Source organism: Rana temporaria, chromosome 9 (assembly GCF_905171775.1).
Source record: "Rana temporaria chromosome 9, aRanTem1.1, whole genome shotgun sequence".
Classification (NCBI taxonomy): Eukaryota; Metazoa; Chordata; class Amphibia; order Anura; family Ranidae; genus Rana; species Rana temporaria.
Window position 1 is genome coordinate 172,096,791 of NC_053497.1, and position 25,349 is coordinate 172,122,139.

General features: G+C 48.7%; 2 non-coding genes across 2 annotated transcripts; one reads left to right on the plus strand and one right to left on the minus strand.

Annotated features, from left to right (window-relative positions):
* The first annotated feature begins 13,316 nt into the window (after positions 1 to 13,316).
* TRNAN-GUU lies at positions 13,317 to 13,390 on the plus strand. The gene has a single exon. It is a non-coding gene; the product is annotated as a tRNA-Asn (tRNA).
* A 1,288-nt stretch (positions 13,391 to 14,678) lies between these two features.
* On the minus strand, positions 14,679 to 14,752 carry TRNAN-GUU. The gene has a single exon. It is a non-coding gene; the product is annotated as a tRNA-Asn (tRNA).
* Between the last annotated feature and the right edge of the window lie 10,597 nt (positions 14,753 to 25,349).

The following is a 25,349-nucleotide window of genomic DNA, read 5'->3' on the forward strand; positions in this document are numbered from 1 at the left end:
CTCAGAATCAAGTCGATGCATGCTCGGAAGCATTGAACTTAATTTTTCTCTGCTCGTCGTAGTGTTTTACGTCACCGCGTTTTGGACAGTCGGAATTTAGTCTGACAGTGTGTAGGCAAGACTGATGGAAGTCCGCTTCATCGGAATTCCGACGAAAAATTTCATCGGAAATTCCAATCGTGTGAACGCGGCTTAATCATGTTTCTCATACTTTATGCAGGTACGGTGCCCCAGTGCCGATCCTGACCACCTCCCTGGGGACCTAAGCAAAATTACATGTCACGGTAAAGTTGAGAAGCGGTCGGGGGGGGTGTTCTGCTGTCGGAAATGACAATAGGGGGGGCTGCCTTCTTACCTCTTCTCCCATGCAGCCAGCGAGCTGAGAAGTGGGGTGAGGGGCCGAAAATTACTTCTCACCAGGCGGGGACTCTAGTTATTTGGGGGGCCCTCCGCAGTTTTGTGGGGCCCTAAGCGGCTTGCTTAGTGAGCCTATAGGGCGGATCGGCCCTTTACAATTCTGCACAATCTCAGGGCACCCAATTCTAAAATGTAAAAAGCACTGCGCCCCGAGCCCACCCAGTTGCGTGACAATAGTGAATTAATGTTTGCTATTGTCTTCCTAATTCTCCTCCCGGCCAATCAGGAAGTGGGTCCTCAGACCCGTTACCCGATCGGCCGAGAGGAGAAGCGATCCTAGTGGCCACTTAGGAGGAGCAGGAGGGAGGAGACACACGGCAGAAGCCACCATGATGCCAAGGAGGAGGAGACGCAAGGAGACGTGCAGCCCACAACCTAGATGTGTTAAGTGTGGGGCTGGTGATCGGCCGACCGGGAGAAGGGGGTGACCCGACCAAACTAAGGGGGATTGCTGTGGGTGCATTGTCTGCCATCCCCCAAAAAAATATACCGTCAGCCGCCACTGGGCCTACAAGTATTCAGTAGGAGTGGCTGCAGCTCTAAACATGTGCAATTAATTTTTTAACAAATTTCGACAAATTCATTAACTCGGAAATATCCGAATTAACGAAAACCCGTTTTATACATTTTTCAGACTGTTTGTAATCTCGAATATTTGTCAATTCATAAATTTGAATATTTTTAAATTCGTACATTTGAATATTTATAAATTCATAAGTTTGAATATTTTAATATTTGTAAATTCATAAATTTGAATATTTTTTAATTCATAATTTTTTTTATATTTGTAAATTCATAAATATGAATATTTTTTAATTCATAAATTTGAATATTCGCAAATTCGTAAATACAATTTTTTTTTTTGTAAATTCGTAAATTAGAAAGTTCGAAAATTAGAAAATCCGAAAGTCTAAATGTTTGCCGCCCCCCCAAAAAATATACCATCAGCTGCCACTGCGCCTACAAGCATTTAGTAGGAGTGGCTACAGCTCTAGACGTGCACTTCATTTCATTCCAAATAATTTTTTTGCGAATTTCAACAAATTTGTTCATTCAGAAATATCCGAATTAACGAAAACTCGTTTCATGAATTTTTGAGAATATTCGTAAATTTGAATATTCATAAATTCTTAAAATTGTGAATAGTGAAAATTTGAAAATCCAAAAATTCATAAGAGCAATAATTCAAAAAGTCTAAATGATAACTAACTAACAAACTAATAATAATTATTAAATTATAGGTATGGGAATTTCCCTTCAAATTTGGCCGTTAGTGAACGCAAAGAATACTAATTTATCCGAAGTTACAAATTATCCGAAATAACGAATGCCGTATCTAAACAAATGGAACGTAACAAATTCATAATAATAACAAAAACTTTTTATTATTATTAATTATTAATTTGTTCCATTCCATTTGTTTAGATGCGGCATTCGTTATTTCGGATAATTTATAACTTCGTTACGTTCACTAACAGACAAATTTTAAAGGAAATTCCGATATCTATAATTTAATAGTTACCGTAGTTATTGTTCGTTATTCTTTTGAGTTTTTGCAATTTCATTCTTATTTTCGGATTTTCAAATTTACGCATTTACGAATTTTCAAATTTATGAATTTTTTAATTTATGACTTTACAAATGTACGCATTTACGAAATTTTGAATTTACAAATTTACGCATTTACGAATTTTCAAATTTATGAATTTCCGAATTTCTAATTTACGAATTTAGGGGCAGATCCACGTACCTTTGCGCCTGGCGCAGCGTATCTAAGCTACACTACGCCGCCGTAACTTTATTCTTTTTTTTCGAATCCTGAAATAATTTGCGCCGTAAGTTACGGCGGCGTAGTGTATCTTTGGCGGCGTAATGGTGCGGAATTTAAATGGATGTAATGGGGGCGTGTTTTATGTTAATACGTTGTGACCCGACGTAAACAACGTTTTTTTTTTAACTACGCATGCGCTGTCCGTGGGGGTATCCCAGTGCGCATGCTCGAAATTAACCGGGAACAAGCCAATGCTCACGACGGTGACGTCATTCTACGCAAATCCCTATTCGCGAACGACTTACGCAAACGACGTAAAAAATTCTAAATTGTACGCGGGAACGCTGGCCATACTTAACACTGAGTACGCCTCATAACAGCAGCTTTAACTATATGCCGGAAAAATCTGAACGCAAACGGCGTAAACAAAATGCGCCGGCCGGTCGTACGTTCGTGGATCGCCTTAACTAGCTAATTTGCATACTCGACGTGGAATTTGACGAAAACGCCACCTAGCGGCCGCCGAAAAACTGCAGCTTAGATCCGACGGCGTACTAAGACGTACGCCTGTCGGATCTAGCCGAGATGCCGTAGTATCTTGTTTTGAGGATACAAAACAAAGATACGACGCGCAAAATTTGAAATTACGCGGCGTATCAATAGATACGCCGGCGTAATTTCTTTGTGGGTCTGCCCCTTAGAATTTACGAATTTTCAAACTTACGAATTTTTAAACTTACGAATTTTCAAATTTACGAATTTTGAATTTACGAATCTTCAAATTTTACGTATTTTCAAATTTATGAATTTACGAATTTCAACTTAGAATTGACAAATTTCCAAATTATTATTTTTTTTCGAATTTATGAATGTAGAAATTTACAAATTGAGGCATTTATTTAATTTATGAATTTTTCTACTTTATGAATTTACAAATTTATGAATTTTCAAATTTATGAATTTACGAATTCGCCAAAAAACAAATTACAAAAAACGAAAAAAAAAAAGAAGAATTTATGAAACTAAAACAACATTTTCGGCAGTACACATGTCTATAGAGCGCCTTTACAAATCGATGCCTTCACATTTGTGCTTCTATAATAACTCTTATCCTGCAGCGCGCCGTGTAAAACTTGCAGCGACTGTTCTGCTGCATCCGGGAAGGTGAGTGCCGGTTTATTATCCTTTCATTCTTCGCTTTTTCCTTTCTGTAAATGTTACTTGAGGACACGGCGACTCTGGCGCCTGAGTCTCCGCCCATAAATCAGCGATCAGTGAGATATTTCACATTCCACAAAGACTTTCCAAGTGCAAAGGTCTTCTTTCTGTTCCGGAAGCTTCCGGGATGAAAAGACTTTGCGGTGGGAACAATTCTCCAGGTTTATGCAAATTTAGAGCCCAAATGAACCCAACACTTTTTTATCACTTGGATGCAGTCAGGTTGCCATAAATGTAACGCTTGCGACTTATTTTCTCTTTAGATCTCCTATTTAACCCTTTTACACCAGGCGGAGTAGGCACATCAAATGATCCATGGTGCCTGGAGGCAGTAGGCGGGGATCCCAATCTTTCTGCACCTTGATTGGCTGCACAGTGCTGACATCATCAGGAGTCAGTAGTTGCAGGGCCATCTTAATACAAGGGCCCTCCTGGGCACTGCCCAGGGGCCCCAGGTACATGGTGGGCCCCACAATACATCATGCTGGATGTGTCCTGGAAAGACCCTCCGGATCTAATGAATATGGGCCAGATCCACAAAGAAGTTACGTCGGCGTATCTATTGATACGCCGCGTAACTTCTAGGATGCGCTGTCGTATCTTTGTTTTGTATCCACAAAACAAGATACGCCTTAATGGGGGCTAGGTCCGACCGACGTACGTCTTAGTACGCCATCGGATCTAACGTGCATATTTACGCTGGCCGCTAGGTGGCGCTTCCGTTGATTTCCACGTCAAGTATGCAAATTAGCTAGATACGCCAATCCACAAACGTACGGCCGGCGCATTTTTTACGTCGTTTCCGCAAGGCTTTTTCCTGCGTAAAGTTACCCCTGCTATATGAGGAGTAACCAATGTTAAGTATGGATGTCGGGCCAGTGTGGAATTTTCCGTCGTTAGCGTAAAACATTCGCGAATAGGGCTTTGCGTAGAATTCCATTCACGTCGAAAGCATTGGCTTGTTGCGGGTTAATTTTGAGCATGCGCACTGGGATACCCCCACGGACAGCACATGCGCCGTTCAAAAAAAACGTCATTTACGTGGGGTCAAGACGTATTTACATAAAACACGCCCACAACTTAGTGATTTGAATTGCGCGCCCTTACGCCGACACATTTACACTACGCCTCCGTAACTTACAGCGCAAATTCTTTGTGGATACGGGAAATGCGCTGTAAGTTACGGCGGCGTAGTGTATCTGAGATACACTACGCCGGACTTACAAATGTGCCGCGCTACGTGGATCTGGGCCTATATGTTTCATTCTATGAACTATTTATACTTTATTTCTTGAAAGTAGGTGCAGGGCCGCCATCAGGGGGATACAAGCAGTACACCTGTAAGGGGCCCGGAGGTCCCCAGGGGACGGCCTGGATGTCAACCCCCTTTTTTTTGTAGCGTTGGCACCCCCCCGCTTCAATTCGCAGCAGCCCCCCGGTTCTCAATTTGAGGCGGCAGTACCCCCCCCCCGGTTTTCTGCTCCAGGCGGCCCATGCCTGAAGCTGTGTAAGGGGCCCCATAATTCCTGATGGCGGCCCTGGTAGTAGGTGTGTCATTTGGGGCAAGCTGGTAGGGGCCCCAGTGCAGTACTTTGCCCAGGGGCCCATGATGCTATTAAGACGGCCTTGAGTAGTTGACCATGAGCTGTTGGTGGCAGCTAGGTCTCAGCTATGAGGGGACTGATGAGCAGACCCCAGAGCAAGCCAGTGACCCATATATGCAGCGGCTGGGCGTTAAAACCCACCCTGCCGCCACATATACACTATATTGTCAAAAGTATTGGGACGCCTGCCTTTACACGCACATGAACTTTAATGGCATCCCAGTCTTAGTCCGTAGGGCTCAATATTGAGTTGGCCCCGCCCTTTGCACCTATAACAGCTTCAACTCTTCTGGGAAGGCCGTCCACAAGGTTTAGGAGTGTGTCTATGGGAATGTTTGACCATTCTTCCAGAAGTGCATTTCTGGCCAGGCACTGATGTTGCCACCTTTTCTTCAAGTCAAACCCGAACACTTTAGCGGCGCACAGCAATTGTTTTTTATAGTATAAACTGTACATATATTTTGCTATTAACCGCTTGCCGACCGCCGCCTGTAGATTTACGTCGGCTTAATGGCATGGCTGCGCAAAGCAATGTACGTTGCTTTGAATTTGTCGCCGTGCGGGCTCCGTGACCGGGAGCTGCAGAATGGGGAGACGCCTATGTAAGCATCTCCCTGTTCTGCCTAGTGACAGGACACTGATCTACTGCTCCCTGCCATCAGGGGAAGTGATCAGTGTCGTGTCACTTGTAGCCCATCCCCCCCCAGTTAGAATCACTCCCTAGGACACACTTAACCCCTTCCTCGCCCCCTAGTGGTTAACCCCTTTCCTTCCAGTGTCATTTACACAGTAATCAGTGCATTTTTTATAGCACTGATCGCTGTAAAAATGACAATGGTCCCAAAATAGTGTCAAAAGTGTCTGATGTGTCCGCCATACTGTTGCAGTCACGATAAAAATCACTGATCGCCGACATTACTAGAAAAAAAAAATATTCATAAAAATGCCATAAAACTATTCCCTATTTTGCAGACACTATAACTTTTGCACAAACCAATCGATAAACGCTTATTGCGATTTTTTACCAAAAATAGGTAGAAGAATACGTATCGGCCTAAACTGAGGAAAAATGTTGTTTTTTTATATATATTTTTGGGGGATATTTATTACAGCAAAAAGTAAAAAATATTGTTTTTTTTTTTTTTTCAAAATTGTCTCTCTATTTTTGTTTGGGAGCCACGTCGCACGACCGCGCAATTGTCTGTTAAAGCAACGCCCCATGGCAGGAACCCCATGGCAATCTTTTTAAATCTGCAGCTTGTTGGACAAATGTCACAAGCATTCACCTTGGCTGTGTGAATTTTCTCTAATATTACGGTATGTCTTTCTGTGACCTTTCTGTGATCATCAGCTCCATCCAGTGGCCAAAATGCGGTATATTTTCTAATTTAGGTAGTCCAGAAAAAGATACCACATTTGGCCACTAGATGGAGCTGACGATCACAGGAAGGCACAGTATTGGAGAAAATACAGGGAATATCCGTGCAGCCTGTACGTATGAATGAATATATATATATATATATATATATATATATATATATATATATATATATATATTCTGTGCTTTTTTTCATTTTTTGTTGTAAATTGAAAATAAAATCTAAAAAAAAGTATTTGATTAAAAAAGATGTAACCTTGTTGGTGCTTATCTGACATTTAAGATATATATATATATATATATATATATATATATATATATATATATATATATATATATATATATATATATATATATATAAAAAATTTGTGTGTGTTTTTTTAATATTATATATAATTATATGTATATTAATTATATTTATTGAGTCTAACTATTATATTTTAATTAAAAAAAATATATACAGTATATATATATATATATATATATATATATATATATATATATATCTTTGGTGGGAATGTTCTGTGCGTTTTGAGTTGTTGTTGTAAATTGGAAATAAAATCTAAAAAAAATATTTGATAAAAAAAAAAAAAAAATACGTGATGTAATCTTGTAGCTTATCTGACATTTAAGTTAATATAAATAAATATATATATATACAGGGTGGGCCATTTATATGGATACACCTTAAAACATGGGAATGGTTGGTGATATTAACTTCCTGTTTGTGGCACATTGGTATATGTGAGGGGGGAAACTTTTCAAGATGGGTGGTGACCATTTTGAAAGTTTGAATCCAACTTTTGTTTTTGGTGTATCCATATAAATGGCCCACCATGTATGTGTGTGTGTGTGTATATATGTATGTATGTATGTATTTATGTGTATATATGTATATATATATATATATATATATATATATATATATATATATATATATATATATATAATATAATATATTTATATGTATTGAGTCTAACTATTATATTATAATTTAAAATATATATATATCTTTGGTGGGAATGTTCTGTGCGTTTTGAGTTTTTGTTGTAAATTGGAAAAAAAATATATAAAATATTTGATAAAAAAAAAAATTATGTAATCCTGTTGCTTATCTGACATTTAAGTTTATATATATATATATATATATATAATGTGTGTATATTTATTATATTTATTGAGTCTAACTATTATATTTTAAATTAAAAAATATATATATATATTTAGAAATACAAAACTATCACATCCCTTAACTTTATGAATATCGGGATGTGCAAAAACCCACACCAACATTTCTATGCAGTGAAAACTTAGGTCACTGGTGTCTAATCAGAACCCGGCAGATCTTTTGTTTTAATAGCTTACGGCTGCCTGGAAGTGAAAAGCCTCTTTAAAGCTGAAGTCTAATCTGCTTATATTTTGCCTTCCCTGCTCCTCTTTTTTCAGAAAAAATACAAATACATAAAAATAAAAAAAAACTTTTTTATTTTTATTGCGTGCCTTATTTTATTAACAGTAATGTCCTGACTGGGTCTCTGTGTTTCCCTATGCAATGTGGGCAGGCTGGTGGGAGAGGAGGGGCTTGCAGGGTGCTGTGCGGGTGGGTACAAGAGTCCTCAGCCCCATGGGCGTCCGCTGAAATTTTTTCAGGGAGGGGCGCAATACACAGTCGCAGCTAAAACGATGGTAAAGCGCCACTTTACCGATAACGCGGCCAGCTGGCAGTGTGAAATAGCTCTTGAGATAATTCAGCTTCACTCCATTCCCATATAAATATAGCCTAAAGAATGAACACACCCCCCCTTCAGCACAGATGGACCCCCTCTTCAGCACAGACCCCCCCCCCTTCAGCACAGACCCCTCCATTCAGCACAGACCCCTCCATTCAGCACAGATGGAACCCCCTTCAGCACAGAGCCCACCATTCCGCACAGACCCTCCATTCAGCACAGATGGACCCCCCTACAGCACAGACCCCCCCCATTCCGCACAGACCCCTCCATTCAGCACAGATGGACCCCTTTTAAGCACAGACCCCCCTTCAGCACATACTGCCCTTCAGTACAGACCCCCCCCTTCAGCACAAACCCCCCTCCCCATCCCATTCAGTACCTCAGATCAGCCATAAGCGCAGCACAGGCACAGCAGGTCCCCCCCCCCCGTGTACACATAAACACTGAAGGGGAGGCAGCTTCACTCTGCTCGCTGTGCCTGTGGGACATCCAACCCGGGACTGCTCAGACAGCCCGTGGCCGCAAAACTCTTCAACACCTTCTCGATTTTCCAGGGGGGGTCAATTGCCCCCCCTTGCCCTATGGAGCGGACGCCCATGCTCAGCCCTGATGTAAGCAGTGGGCTTTCTCTTTGGAGAGGTTATTCAAATATCAAAATGCCTTGATGGGTGGGTGTCAGTCTGGAGGAGTGCAGACCGCTCAAGATAAAATTTTTATTATTTATTTATTTTTTACTAGTAACGGCGGCGATCTGCGATTTTTAGCGGGACTGTGACATTACGGCAGACACTTCGGACACTTTTTTGGGACCAATGACACTTGTATATAACGATCAGTCCTAAAATCAGCCACTGGTTACTGTATAAATGTCACTGGCAGGGAAGGGGTTAACACTAGGGGGCGATCAAGGGGTTAAGTGTTCCCTGGGAGGTTTTTCTAACTGTGGGGGGAGGGGACTGACTGGAGGAGGAGAAAGATCGCTGTTCCTGATCACTAGGAACAGCAGATCTCTCTCTACTCCCCTGGAAGAACGGGGATCTGTCTGTTGTTGGGGATCTGTCGTTCAAGAACGATAGGGGCGCACGGAGCTGGTGCGTGTGGCCGGCGGCCGCCATGTTTGCTGGCCACCCACGATCGCTCCACAGATCCCCATTTTGGCTCTTCGAGGAGTGACAGCGGGTGGCTGTGGACATCGCGGCTGCTGGCCACACGCACCGGCTCCGGCGTCGCGCAGCGGGCTCGATGTTCGCTGCCCACCCGCGATCGCTCCACAGAGAGCCAGAACAGGGATCTGTGGAGCGATCGCGGGTGGCCAGCAAACATTGCGGCCGCCGGCCACACGCACCGGCTCCGGCGTCGCGCAGCGGGCTCGATGTTCGCTGCCCACCCGCGATCGTTCCACAGAGAGCCAGAACAGGGATCTGTGGAGCGATCGCGGGTGGCCAGCAAACATTGCGGCCGCCGGCCACACGCACCGGCGTCGCGCAGCGGGCTCGATGTTCGCTGCCCACCCGCGTTCGCTCCACAGAGAGCCAGAACAGGGATCTGTGTAGCGATCGCGGGTGGCCAGCAAACATGGCGGCCGCCGGCCACACGCACCGGCTCCGGCGTCGCGCAGCGGGCTCGATGTTCGCTGCCCACCCGCGATCGCTCCACAGAGAGCCAGAACAGGGATCTGTGGAGCGATCGCGGGTGGGCCAGCAAACATTGCGGCCGCCGGCCACACGCGCGTGCGTCCCTATCGTTCTTGAAGCGACCGACATACACCTACGGCGATTCGCACAGGGGAGCCAAACTGCCACATTATGATGACAGCGGTTGGTCGGCACGCGGTTAAAAAAAAAAAAATCTCGTGTCACATTTGACCTCTGAGAGTTCAGCGGCCCTCCGAGACCGCATTGCGCACAGCAAGCCAAAAAAAAAAAAACGCACTAAACCGACCGCGTCCCTGGAAATCATTTTAAAAGGCTCCCAGGGTTCTCGAAAATGCTCGGAGAAAGATTTGATCAAAGCTGCCGAAGCATCACGCCGGGGCGCAGCTGTCACGGCGCGAGCTCGCCGAAGATTTTTGTTCCAACACATCTCAGAGACGTTCTGCAAACACGGGCGCTTCCGGCGGCAGAAAAACGCAGCGTCAATAGACCAGGGACCTCGCTTCCCGGTAATGAATAAGGCTTATGAAATTTTAATTGCGCGGAATTTGTGCAGCCCTGCATTTTTCATCACAGAGCCGCGCTGGAGAGGGAGAAGACCAGGAGATGGGAAAAAAAATTAAAAGCGAGGCGGCCGCTCCTTCCAGCCATCTGTAATAGGAAAAAAAAAAACTGGAGACGCGGGGTTGAGTCACAGGTCATGGCGGCCTGCGTCTAGGAGGTCTTCATATGAGCCCAACGCGTACTGCCTGCTCAGATCACGTCCTCCACCGACCATTCCACCTTATTGATCTGAAGATGAACTCCAAAGAGATATATTAGACACAAATGAATCTATAAATATTTATTTACTTTATTTGTGGGGGAATAACAAGCGATACTAGACCTCCCTCCGAGGAGATCTAACCCCCTGTTACTCATTCACAAAAAATAATCATTAAAAATTAATTAAACACAAAACCATAAAAAAGTATTTTATTTAAAAACAACACCACTCTTGTCACCCGGTGATGTAGATCCATCATTAATCACAATGAATGTCGATGCGCCAGGATATTAAGCACAATGACAGATCCCCACCTTCCTCTGTTTGTAAATAAATGACAGATCCCCCACCTTCTTCTGTTTGTAAACAAATGACAGATCACTGCCTTCTTCTGTATGTAAACAAATGACAGATCCCTGCCTTCTTATGTTTTTTTGACAGATCCTTACCTTCTTCTGTTTGTAAACAAATCACAGATCCACACCTTCTGTTTGTAAACAAATGACAGATCCCCACCTTCTTCTGTTTGTAAACAAATGACAGATCCCCCACCTTCTTCTGTTTGTAAACAAATGACAGATCCCCCACCTTCTTCTGTTTGTAAACAAATGACAGATCCACACCTTCTTATGTTTGTAAACAAATGACAGATCCCTGCCTTCTTATGTTTGTAAACAAATTACAGATCACTGCCTTATGTTTGTAAACGAATGACAGATCCCTGCCTTCTTCTGTTTGTAAACAAATGACAGATCCCTGCCTTCTTATGTTTGTTTGACAGATGCCTACCTTCTTCTGTTTGTAAACAAATCACAGATCCCCACCTTCTTCTGTTTGTAAACAAATCACAGATCCCCACCTTCTGTTTGTAAACAAATCGCATATCCCTGCCTTCTTCTGTTTATAAACAAATGACAGATCCCCATCTTCTTCTGTTTGTAAACAAATGGCAGATCCCCACCTTCTTCTGTTTGTAAACAAATGACAGATCCCCACCTTCTTCTGTTTGTAAACAAATGACAGATCCCTGCCTTCTTCTGTTTGTAAATAAATGACAGATCCCTGCCTTCTTCTGTTTGTAAATAAATGACAGATCCCTGCCTTCTTCTGTTTGTAAACAAATGACAGATCCCTGCCTTCTTCTGTTTGTAAACAAATGACAGATCCCCTACCTTCTTCTGTTTGTAAACAAATGACAGATCCCCACCTTCTTCTGTTTGTAAACAAATGACAGATCCCTGCCTTCTTCTGTTTGTAAACAAATGACAGATCCCTGCCTTCTTCTGTTTGTAAACAAATGACAGATCCCTGCCTTCTTATGTTTGTAAACAAATGACAGATCCCCTACCTTCTTCTGTTTGTTTGACAGATCCCTACCTTCTTCTGTTTGTAAACAAATCCCAAATCCCCACCTTCTGTTTGTGAACAAATCACAGATTCTCACCTTCTTCTCTTTGCAAATAAATCACAGACCCCCCACCGTCTTATGTTTGTAAACAAATCAAAGATCTCTACCTTCTTGTGTGTGTAAACAAATCACAGACCCCACCTTCTTATGTTTGTAAACAAATCACAGATGCCCACCTTCTTCTGTTTCTAAAAAAAAATCACAGATCCCTGCCATCTTCTATTTATAAACAACTCACAGATCCTCGCCATTTTTAAGTTTGTAAACAAATCACAGATCTCCACCTTCTTTTGTTTGTAAACAAATAAAGGATACCCATCTTCTTCTGTTTCTAAAAAAATTCACAGATCCCATGTTTTACGTTTGTAAATAAATGGCAGATCCCCACCTTCTTCTGTTTATAAATGAATGACAGATCCCCACCTTCTTATGTGTGTAAACAAATGACAGACCCCACCTTCTTCTGTTTGTAAACAAATCACAGACCCCCACCTTCTTCTGTTTATAAATGAATGACAGATCCCCACCTTCTTATGTGTGTAAACAAATGACAGACCCCACCTTCTTTTGTTTGTAAAACAAAAACAACACTATAGTGCTACTTCCGCTAAATGATAAACTTCCACCTGCGATCGCTCGAGGTGGGTTTCCAGCTGAAACAAAAAAAAAACTTCCAAAGTCAGCCAGGGCTTTCCTCACCCTCGGGACGGTGTCACCCCTGTAGCGGGTGGCACCTGACCTGCGGACCGCCCCCCTCTAGCAACGCCACTGCTGATCGGAAATTTCTCACACACGAATTTTGCATAGCGACAGGTTCTCTTTAAAGATTTGACACACCTTCAGCACAAAAATAATCAAATCTTCCTATGACCAGGGAATGTGTTCAACCTTTGAACTCTCAACGTGTTCTGCAGAAATGGGAGGGGCCTCCAGAAATGCGTCGGTACAGCATCAGTGATGACATCATCAAGAAATGCTATAGGGCAGTGACGGCGAACCTTGGCACCCCAGATGTTTTGGAACTACATTTCCCATGATGCTCATGCACTCTGCAGTGTAGTGGAGCATCATGGGAAATGTAGTTCCAAAACATCCGGGGTGCCAAGGTTCGCCATCACTGCTATAGGGAGCGTTGGTTTGCTTTCCAATTTACGATTCCTCTTCTCTTCCCCACTTTGATGTCTATGGTGTGGGGGGAAGCCAGGTCTGAGACATTTCTTCTGGTGGACCCCCCAGGTATTCCTGGGGGGTCCTGGGCATGGAAAAACCATAATAAAGGGAATCTCCCCTTTACACTTATGTAATGCTGAGCTTCATCAGGTCGAGCTTTACCCTTTTCAAAAGATCAACGGACATGAGCAGCACACAAGTCTCTGTGGCGCAATCGGTTAGCGCGTTCGGCTGTTAACCGAAAGGTTGGTGGTTCAAGCCCACCCAGGGACGTTCTTTGTTGATGTTTTCTAAAAATCCAGTTAAACAAAAATACATAAATGCTGCATGAAGAACGCACGTCAGAGTGATTGGTGGATCCAGTGATATGGCTGAAGTCACCTGTCAATCCAATAAAAGTCAAACTTGACCCTCCTACCTCTGTAGCTTCCCTATTGGTCCTCTAGTCTCCAAACTGTGGCCCGGGGGCCCAGATGTGGCCCTCTGCTTGCCTTTATCTGGCCCTTGGCGCACTATTTCACCCACTGACGCCAACAATGGAGCACTGTTCCACCTACTGACATCAATGAGGAACTATTCTTCTCATTGATATCAACAATGGGGCACTAGTCTTCTATCAGGCGTCCAATGATAGCAGAGGATGAGAGGAGGAGAGGGCGGGAGAAGACATCGGGGTCAGGGAAGAAATGGAGGACACCGGACACAACTCGCCACCTGCCACCGTCACTCGCTGCCCACCCGAGACAAGGTAAGTGTCGGGCAGGCGGGGGGCACTGTGGCAGCACTTGGGGCACAGGGCTGCGTTTGGGCACAGTGCAGCATTTGATGGGCACAGTGGCTGCGTTTGATGGGCACAGTGGCTTTGTTTGATGGGCACAGTGGCTGCGTTTGATGGGCACAGTGGCTGCGTTTGATGGACACAGTGGCTGCGTTTGATGGGCACAGTGGCTGCGTTTGATGGGCACAGTGGCTGCGTTTGATGGGCACAGTGGCTGCGTTTGATGGACACAGTGGCTGCGTTTGATGGGCACAGTGGCTGCGTTTGATGGGCACAGTGGCTTTGTTTGATGGACACAGTGGCTTTGTTTGATGGACACAGTGGCTTTGTTTGATGGGCACAGTGGCTGCATTTGAAGGGCACAGTGGCAGCATTTGATGGACACAGTGGCAGTGTTTGATGGGCACAGTGGCAGCGTTTGATGGGCACAGTGGCTGCGTTTGATGGACACAGTGGCTGCGTTTGATGGACCCAGTGGCAGCATTTGATGGGCACAGTGGCTTTGTTTGATGGGCACAGTGGCTGCATTTGATGGGCACAGTGGCTGCATTTGATGGGCACAGTGGCTGCGTTTCGGGCTCAGTGGCAACATTTGTGGCACAGTGGCCAGTGGCTGCATTTGCTGAGGGTTTTTTTTCAGAAAAATTCAGCTTGTTGGCGCCCCCCAAAATTTTTGCGGACCAGCCACCACTGTTTGGTTCTCTCTTAGTGTTCTGACACGCCACTTTCACAAAGCGCATTCTGTGCTTGCTAAGGTTTTAAAAAAACATAAAAAAGTTCACCCGTCCCTGGGTGGGCTTGAACCACCAACCTTTCGGTTAACAGCCGAACGCGCTAACCGATTGCGCCACAGAGACTTGTGAGCACCTGGTACCTGTCCACCAGAAGAAACGGCTCACTCCTGGCCCCTCCCCCCCATGGACATTAATGTGGGGAAATGAAGAAAAATTGTAAAATGGGGAGCAAACCGACAGATATAGAAACATTTTGTCAGGAGAGGAGTTCCCATGTGGGGATTTCCTCCTCTTGTGTCGGCGGGTGATAGGTTGGAGTTCGCTGGGCGTGTCTAATCCTTCTACAAAGTCTTCCTCAAAGTTCATAGGCTGTCCTGCCGTGGCTCCTCCCCTCACACCTGCCGACAATTACCGGCTGCTAAATGGATAGCTGGGAGTTGCTGTGTGAATTCAGGAGTTTTGAAAGCAAAGCATCTGTGTTTATAAACATTGCTTAAACATCAGATAGAGAGATACAAAGTAACATTGTTTATAAACATTGTTCAGACAGGAGATATAGAGATACAAAGTAACGTTGTTTATAAACATTGTTCAGATATGAGATATAGAGATACAAAGTAACATTATTTAAATACATTGTTAAGACCGGAGATAGAGATACAGCGTAACATTATTTATAAACATTGTTCAGACAGGAGATACAAAGTAACATTATTTATAAACATTGTTCAGACAGGAGATACAAAGTAACATTATTTATAAACATTGTTCAGACAGGAGATACAAAGTAACATTATTTATAAACATTGTTCAGACAGGAGATACAAAGTAACATTATTTATAAACATTGTTCAGACAGGAGATACAAAGTAACATTATTTATAAACAGTGTTTACACATGAGATAGAGAAATACAAAGTAACATTGGGGTAGATTCAGAGAGCAATTACGCCGGCGTATCCATAGATACGCTGCGTAATTCCAAAGCTGCGCCGGCGTATCTGCTTTCTGTATTCAGAAAGCAAGATACGCCGACTTTAGCCTAAGATACGACTGGCATAAATCTCTTACGCCGTCGTATCTTAGGGTGCATTCTGACGCTGGCCGCCAGGGGCGCTTCCGTTGTTGTCGGCGTAGAATATGCTAATTTCCTAGCTACGCCGATTCACAAACGTGCGTGCGCCCGGCGTTCGTTTTTTACATCGTTTGCGTTAAGGCTTTTTCGGCGTAACGTTGCTCCTGCTATTAGGAGGCGCAGCCAATGTTAGGTATTGATGTCGTTCCCGCTTCGAAATTTGAATTTTTTGCGCAAGTCGTTCGCGAATAGGGCTGGACGTAATTTACGTTCACGTCGAAACCAATACGTCGTTGCGCCGTACTTGGAAGCAATGCACACTGAGATATGTACACGGACGGCGCATGCGCCGTCCGTACAAAACGTCAATCACGTCAGGTCATCATAAATTTACATAACACACGCCCCTCTTCTGCATTTGAATTACGCGCTTACGCCGGCCCCTTTTACGCTACGCCGCAGCGACTTACAGAGCAAGTGCTTTGTGAATACTGCACTAACTCCTGTAAGTTACGGCGGCGTAGCATAAATACGATACGCTGCGCCGCCGTAAGCTAAGGCGCAGCTACGTGAATCTACCCCCCTGTTTATAAACATTGGCCCAAATTCAATAAGATTTGCGCGGGAGCAGGGCAACGATTTTGCCCTGCGCCCACGCAAATATTTTGCGCTGCCCTCGATTCACGGAGCAGTAGCTCCGTGACTTGCGAGGGCGCGCCGGCAAATTTGCCCGGCGTAAGCGCGCGCAAGTTAAATGATCCCGCCCGGGTGGCGGGAATCATTTAAATTAGGCGCACTCCCGCGCCGAGCGTAAATCGCATGCTCCGTCGGGAAACTTTCCCGACGTGCATTGCGGCAAATGACGTCGCAAGGACGTCATTTGCTTCAAAGTGAACGTGTATGGCGTCCAGCGCCATTCACGAAGCACTTACGCAAACGACGTAACATTTGAACGTCGCGACGCGGGAGCGGCGGTTTACTTTAGCGCAAGGCTGCCCTTTCTAATAGCAGGGGCAGCCTGTGCTAAAGTAGCCGTACAGAAACTCCGTACCTGGCTTGCGCGGGGCCCGCGCAAGATTGTGAATCAGTGGTAGTATGCAATTTGCATACTACACGCTGATCACAATGGGAGCGCCCCCTAGCGGCCCCCGCAAGAATGCAGCCTAAAATCTGCGAGGCATAAGAGCCTTATGCCGCGCAGATTTTAGGCTGCAGTCGGTGTAACGAGTTCTCTGAATCAGGAGCACTCGTTACACCGGAGCAAGTAAGCAATTGCGCCGTTTAACTCATGGTTGCACGGGCGCAAGTGCTTCTTGAATCTGGGCCACTGTTCAGACAGGGATGCAAATACGTTGAGTATGGCCTCGGATAAACAGAATAGCTAATCTTAAAAGCGTACCATCATCCAGGTTGATATACAGACGAAAAGGGTGGGGACAAGGGACAGTGGCTAATGCTGATCCTCTAACATTCCCTCCCCCCAAAAGATTAATGGACTATCTCGGTACTTGGTAAGAAATGACATACATATAAAATAATAATACCTTTTATTGCATATAATTGTTGGACAAAAAATACATGATTAAAATAGAAAAAACAGAATCTCAGGGATACCCCCGGGCAATATCTGGTATCACAAACATATAGATCGGTCCGTGCCTCGACTAGTTTTGCGGTAGAACCGCTTCCTCGAGAGAACCAATCTATAAAGCAAACAAATACAATTAATGTTAAACAAACATAATAATTCAAACAATACAATAGAAAAGGATAATACAGAGGGAAAGAGCTTACCCACTATTTGGGTGGTCGTGTGTGGCGTCAGGCCGACCAGGTAAAATAAGCCCTCCCTGCGGCGGACAGGGCCGTCTTAATAGCATCACGGGCCCCTGGGCAAAGTAATGCTCTGGGGCCCTACAATGGAGACAGTGCAGGTAAACAGAAATCCAGTAAGTAGGAGGTGGGGGATATCTATGGTGTAGAGGGGTCAGAGTGCTGGGAGGATATCTGGGGTATAGAGGGGTCAGAGTGCTGGAGGGATATCTGGGATGTAGAGGGGGTCAGAGTGCTGGAGGGATATCTATGGTGTAGAGGGGTCAGAGTGCTGGGAGGATATCTGGGGTATAGAGGGGTCAGAGTGCTGGGAGGATATCTGGGGTATAGAGGGGTCAGAGTGCTGGAGGGATATCTGGGGTGTAGAGGGGTCAGAGTGCTGGGGGGATATCTGGGGTGTAGAGGGGTCAGAGTGCTGGGAGGGATATCTGGGGTGTAGAGGGGTCAGAGTGCTGGGGGGATATCTGGGGTGTAGAGGGATCAGAGTTCTGGGGGATAGCTATGGTGTAGAGGGGTCAGAGTGCTGGAGGGATATCTGGAATGTAGAGGGGTCAGAGTTCTGGGGGGATATCTGGGGTGTAGAGGGGTCAGAGTGCTGGGGGGATATCTGGGGTGTAGAGGGGTCAGAGTGCTGGGGGGATATCTGGGGTGTAGAGGGATCAGAGTTCTGGGGGATAGCTATGGTGTAGAGGGGTCAGAGTGCTGGAGGGATATCTGGGATGTAGAGGGGTCAGAGTGCTGGGGAGAAATCTGGGGTGTAGAGGGGTCAGAGTGCTGGGGGGATATCTGGGGTGTAGAGGGGTCAGAGTGCTGGGGGGATATCTGGGGTGTAGAGGGGTCAGAGTGCTGGGGGGATATCTGGGGTGTAGAGGGGTCAGAGTGCTGGGGGGATATCTGGGGTGTAGAGGGGTCAGAGTGCTGGGGGGATATCTAGGGTGTAGACGGGTCAGAGTGCTGGAGGGATATCTGGGATGTAGAGGGGTCAGAGTGCTGGAGGGATATCTGGGATGTAGAGGGGTCAGAGTGCTGGGGGGGGGATATCTGGGATGTAGAGGGGTCAGCGTGTTGGGGGGATATCTGGGGTGTAGAGGGGTCAGAGTGTTGGGGGGATATCTGGGGTGTAGAGGGGTCAGAGTGTTGGGGGGATATCTGGGGTGTAGAGGGGTCAGAGTGCTGGGGGGGTATCTGGGGTGTAGACGGGTCAGAGTGCTGGGGGGGTATCTGGGATGTAGAGGGGTCAGAGTGCTGGGGGGGATATCTGGGATGTAGAGGGGTCAGAGTGCTGGAGGGATATCTGGGATGTAGAGGGGTCAGAGTGCTGGAGGGATATCTGGGATGTAGAGGGGTCAGAGTGCTGGGGGGGGGGGGGTATCTGGGGTGTAGAGGGGTCAGAGTGCTGGGGGATATCTGGGATGTAGAGGGGTCAGAGTGCTGGGGGGATATCTGGGATGTAGAGGAGTCAGAGTGCTGGGGGGATATCTGGGGTGTAGATGGGTCAGAGTGCTGGGGGGATATCTGGGGTGTAGAGGGGTCAGAGTGTTGGGGGGATATCTGGGATGTAGAGGGGTCAGAGTGCTGGAGGGATATCTGGGGTGTAGAGGGGTCAGAGTGTTGGGGGGATATCTGGGGTGTAGAGGGGTCAGAGTGTTGGGGGGATATCTGGGATGTAGAGGGGTCAGAGTGCTGGAGGGATATCTGGGGTGTAGAGGGGTCAGAGTGCTGGGGGGGATATCTGGGGTGTAGAGGGGTCAGAGTGCTGGGGGGATATCTGGGATGTAGAGGGGTCAGAGTGCTGGGAGGATATCTGGGGTATAGAGGGGTCAGAGTGCTGGAGGGATATCTGGGATGTAGAGGGGTCAGAGTGCTGGAGGGATATCTATGGTGTAGAGGGGTCAGAGTGCTGGGAGGATATCTGGGGTATAGAGGGGTCAGAGTGCTGGGAGGATATCTGGGGTATAGAGGGGTCAGAGTGCTGGAGGGATATCTGGGATGTAGAGGGGGTCAGAGTGCTGGAGGGATATCTATGGTGTAGAGGGGTCAGAGTGCTGGGAGGATATCTGGGGTATAGAGGGGTCAGAGTGCTGGGAGGATATCTGGGGTATAGAGGGGTCAGAGTGCTGGAGGGATATCTGGGGTGTAGAGGGGTCAGAGTGCTGGGGGGATATCTGGGGTGTAGAGGGATCAGAGTTCTGGGGGATAGCTATGGTGTAGAGGGGTCAGAGTGCTGGAGGGATATCTGGAATGTAGAGGGGTCAGAGTTCTGGGGGGATATCTGGGGTGTAGAGGGGTCAGAGTGCTGGGGGGATATCTGGGGTGTAGAGGGGTCAGAGTGCTGGGGGGATATCTGGGGTGTAGAGGGATCAGAGTTCTGGGGGATAGCTATGGTGTAGAGGGGTCAGAGTGCTGGAGGGATATCTGGGATGTAGAGGGGTCAGAGTGCTGGGGAGAAATCTGGGGTGTAGAGGGGTCAGAGTGCTGGGGGGATATCTGGGGTGTAGAGGGGTCAGAGTGCTGGGGGGATATCTGGGGTGTAGAGGGGTCAGAGTGCTGGGGGGATATCTGGGGTGTAGAGGGGTCAGAGTGCTGGGGGGATATCTGGGGTGTAGAGGGGTCAGAGTGCTGGGGGGATATCTAGGGTGTAGAGGGGTCAGAGTGCTGGGGGGATATCTGGGGTGTAGAGGGGTCAGAGTGCTGGAGGGGATATCTGGGGTGTAGAGGGGTCAGAGTGCTGGAGGGGATATCTGGGGTGTAGAGGGGTCAGAGTGCTGGAGGGGATATCTGGGATGTAGAGGGGTCAGAGTGCTGGGGGGGGATATCTGGGATGTAGAGGGGTCAGCGTGTTGGGGGGATATCTGGGGTGTAGAGGGGTCAGAGTGTTGGGGGGATATCTGGGGTGTAGAGGGGTCAGAGTGTTGGGGGGATATCTGGGGTGTAGAGGGGTCAGAGTGCTGGGGGGGTATCTGGGGTGTAGACGGGTCAGAGTGCTGGGGGGGTATCTGGGATGTAGAGGGGTCAGAGTGCTGGGGGGGATATCTGGGATGTAGAGGGGTCAGAGTGCTGGAGGGATATCTGGGATGTAGAGGGGTCAGAGTGCTGGAGGGATATCTGGGATGTAGAGGGGTCAGAGTGCTGGGGGGGGGGGGGGTATCTGGGGTGTAGAGGGGTCAGAGTGCTGGGGGATATCTGGGATGTAGAGGGGTCAGAGTGCTGGGGGGATATCTGGGATGTAGAGGAGTCAGAGTGCTGGGGGGATATCTGGGGTGTAGATGGGTCAGAGTGCTGGGGGGATATCTGGGGTGTAGAGGGGTCAGAGTGTTGGGGGGATATCTGGGGTGTAGAGGGGTCAGAGTGCTGGAAGGGATATCTGGGGTGTAGAGGGGTCAGAGTGCTGGAGGGATATCTGGGATGTAGAGGGGTCAGAGTGCTGGGGGGGGGTATCTGGGGTGTAGAGGGGTCAGAGTGCTGGGGGGATATCTGGGATGTAGAGGGGTCAGAGTGCTGGAGGGAAATCTGGGATGTAGAGGGGTCAGAGTGCTGGAGGGGATATCTGGGGTGTAGAGGGGTCAGAGTGCTGGAGGGAAATCTGGGGTGTAGAGGGGTCAGAGTGCTGGGGGATATCTGGGGTGTAGAGGGGTCAGAGTGCTGGAGGGATATCTGGGATGTAGAGGGGTCAGCGTGTTGGGGGGATATCTGGGGTGTAGAGGGGTCAGAGTGCTGGGGGGATATCTGGGGTGTAGAGGGGTCAGAGTGCTGGGGGGATATCTGGGGTGTAGAGGGGTCAGAGTGCTGGGGGGATATCTGGGGTGTAGAGGGGTCAGAGTGCTGGGGGGAAATCTGGGATGTAGAGGGGTCAGAGTGCTGGGGGGGATATCTGGGGTGTAGAGGGGTCAGAGTGCTGGAGGGAAATCTGGGATGTAGAGGGGTCAGAGTGCTGGAGGGATATCTGGGGTGTAGAGGGGTCAGAGTGCTGGGGGGATATCTGGGTTGTAGAGGGGTCAGAGTGCTGGGGGGGATATCTGGGGTGTAGAGGGGTCAGAGTGCTGGAGGGATATCTGGGGTGTAGAGGGGTCAGAGTGCTGGGGGGGGATATCTGGGGTGTAGAGGGGTCAGAGTGCTGGGGGGATATCTGGGGTGTAGAGGGGTCAGAGTGCTGGGGGGATATCTGGGGTGTAGAGGGGTCAGAGGGCTGGGGGGATATCTGGGGTGTAGAGGGGTCAGAGTGCTGGGGGGGATATCTGGGATGTAGAGGGGTCAGAGTGCTGGGGGATATCTGGGGTGTAGAGGGGTCAGAGTGCTGGAGGGATATCTGGGGTGTAGAGGGGTCAGAGTGCTGGGGGGATATCTGGGGTGTAGAGGGGTCAGAGTGCTGGGGGGATATCTGGGATGTAGAGGGGTCAGAGTGCTGGGGGGATATCTGGGGTGTAGAGGGGTCAGAGTGCTGGAGGGATATCTGGGATGTAGAGGGGTCAGAGTGCTGGGGGGATATCCGGGATGTAGAGGGGTCAGAGTGCTGGGGGGGATATCTGGGGTGTAGAGGGGTCAGAGTGCTGGGGGGATATCTGGGGTGTAGAGGGGTCAGAGTGCTGGAGGGGATATCTGGGGTGTAGAGGGGTCAGAGTGCTGGAGGGGATATCTGGGGTGTAGAGGGGTCAGAGTGCTGGGGGGATATCTGGGATGTAGAGGGGTCAGAGTGCTGGGGGATATCTGGGGTGTAGAGGGGTCAGAGTGCTGGGGGGATATCTGGGGTGTAGAGGGGTCAGAGTGCTGGGAGGGATATCTGGGGTGTAGAGGGGTCACAGTGCTGGGGGGGATATCTGGGATGTAGAGGGGTCAGAGTGCTGGGAGGGATATCTGGGGTGTAGAGGGGTCAGAGTGCTGGGGGGATATCTGGGTGTAGAGGGGTCAGAGTGCTGGGGGGATATCTGGGATGTATAGGGGTCAGAGTGCTGGAGGGATATCTGGGATGTAGAGGGGTCAGAGTGCTGGGGGGATATCTGGGGTGTAGAGGGGTCAGAGTGCTGGGGGGGTATCTGGGATGTAGAGGGGTCAGAGTGCTGGGGGGAATATCTGGGATGTAGAGGGGTCAGAGTGCTGGGGGGATATCTGGGATGTAGAGGGGTCAGAGTGCTGGAGGGATATCTGGGATGTAGAGGGGTCAGAGTGCTGGAGGGATATCTGGGATGTAGAGGGGTCAGAGTGCTGGGGGGGGGGTATCTGGGGTGTAGAGGGGTCAGAGTGCTGGGGGGATATCTGGGATGTAGAGGAGTCAGAGTGCTGGGGGGATATCTGGGGTGTAGATGGGTCAGAGTGCTGGGGGGATATCTGGGGTGTAGAGGGGTCAGAGTGTTGGGGGGATATCTGGGATGTAGAGGGGTCAGAGTGCTGGAGGGATATCTGGGGTGTAGAGGGGTCAGAGTGTTGGGGGGATATCTGGGGTGTAGAGGGGTCAGAGTGCTGGAAGGGATATCTGGGGTGTAGAGGGGTCAGAGTGCTGGAGGGATATCTGGGATGTAGAGGGGTCAGAGTGCTGGGGGGGGGGGATCTGGGGTGTAGAGGGGTCAGAGTGCTGGGGGGATATCTGGGATGTAGAGGGGTCAGAGTGCTGGAGGGAAATCTGGGATGTAGAGGGGTCAGAGTGCTGGAGGGGATATCTGGGGTGTAGAGGGGTCAGAGTGCTGGAGGGAAATCTGGGATGTAGAGGGGTCAGAGTGCTGGGGGATATCTGGGGTGTAGAGGGGTCAGAGTGCTGGAGGGATATCTGGGATGTAGAGGGGTCAGCGTGTTGGGGGGATATCTGGGGTGTAGAGGGGTCAGAGTGCTGGGGGGATATCTGGGGTGTAGAGGGGTCAGAGTGCTGGGGGGATATCTGGGGTGTAGAGGGGTCAGAGTGCTGGGGGGATATCTGGGGTGTAGAGGGGTCAGAGTGCTGGGGGGAAATCTGGGATGTAGAGGGGTCAGAGTGCTGGGGGGATATCTGGGGTGTAGAGGGGTCAGAGTGCTGGGGGGGATATCTGGGGTGTAGAGGGGTCAGAGTGCTGGAGGGAAATCTGGGATGTAGAGGGGTCAGAGTGCTGGGGGGGGATATCTGGGGTGTAGAGGGGTCAGAGTGCTGGGGGGATATCTGGGGTGTAGAGGGGTCAGAGTGCTGGGGGGATATCTGGGGTGTAGAGGGGTCAGAAGGCTGGGGGGATATCTGGGGTGTAGAGGGGTCAGAGTGCTGGGGGGATATCTGGGATGTAGAGGGGTCAGAGTGCTGGGGGATATCTGGGGTGTAGAGGGGTCAGAGTGCTGGAGGGATATCTGGGGTGTAGAGGGGTCGGAGTGCTGGAGGGGATATCTGGGGTGTAGAGGGGTCAGAGTGCTGGAGGGGATATCTGGGGTGTAGAGGGGTCAGAGTGCTGGAGGGGATATCTGGAGTGTAGAGGGGTCAGAGTGCTGGGGGGATATCTGGGGTGTAGAGGGGTCAGAGTGCTGGGGGGGATATCTGGGGTGTAGAGGGGTCAGAGTGCTGGGGGGATATCTGGGGTGTAGAGGGGTCAGAGTGCTGGAGGGGATATCTGGGGTGTAGAGGGGTCAGAGTGCTGGAGGGGATATCTGGGGTGTAGAGGGGTCAGAGTGCTGGGGGGATATCTGGGATGTAGAGGGGTCAGAGTGCTGGGGGAATATCTGGGGTGTAGAGGGGTCAGAGTGCTGGGGGGATATCTGGGGTGTAGAGGGGTCAGAGTGCTGGGAGGGATATCTGGGGTGTAGAGGGGTCACAGTGCTGGGGGGGATATCTGGGATGTAGAGGGGTCAGAGTGCTGGGAGGGATATCTGGGGTGTAGAGGGGTCAGAGTGCTGGGGGGATATCTGGGTGTAGAGGGGTCAGAGTGCTGGGGGGATATCTGGGATGTATAGGGGTCAGAGTGCTGGAGGGATATCTGGGATGTAGAGGGGTCAGAGTGCTGGGGGGATATCTGGGGTGTAGAGGGGTCAGAGTGCTGGGGGGATATCTGGGGTGTAGAGGGGTCAGAGTGCTGAGGGGATATCTGGGGTGTAGAGGGGTCAGAGTGCTGGGGGGGATATCTGGGGTGTAGAGGGGTCAGAGTGCTGAGGGGATATCTGGGATGTAGAGGGGTCAGAGTGCTGGGGGGGATATCTGGGGTATAGAGGGGTCAGAGTGCTGGGGGGGGATATCTGGGGTATAGAGGGGTCAGAGTGCTGGGGGAATATCTGGGATGTAGAGGGGTCAGAGTGCTGGGGGGATATCTGGGGTGTAGAGGGGTCAGAGTGCTGGGGGATATCTGGGGTGTAGAGGGGTCAGAGTGCTGGAGGGATATCTGGGGTGTAGAGGGGTCAGAGTGCTGGGGGGATATCTGGGGTGTAGAGGGGTCAGAGTGCTGAGGGGATATCTGGGGTGTAGAGGGGTCAGAGTGCTGGGGGGATATCTGGGGTGTAGAGGGGTCAGAGTGCTGGGGGGATATCTGGGATGTAGAGGGGTCAGAGTGCTGGGGGGATATGTGGGGTGTAGAGGGGTCAGAGTGCTGGAGGGATATCTGGGATGTAGAGGGGTCAGAGTGCTGGGGGGATATCTGGGATGTAGAGGGGTCAGAGTGCTGGGGGGGATATCTGGGGTGTAGAGGGGTCAGAGTGCTGGGGGGATATCTGGGGTGTAGAGGGGTCAGAGTGCTGGAGGGGATATCTGGGGTGTAGAGGGGTCAGAGTGCTGGAGGGGATATCTGGGGTGTAGAGGGGTCAGAGTGCTGGGGGGATATCTGGGATGTAGAGGGGTCAGAGTGCTGGGGGAATATCTGGGGTGTAGAGGGGTCAGAG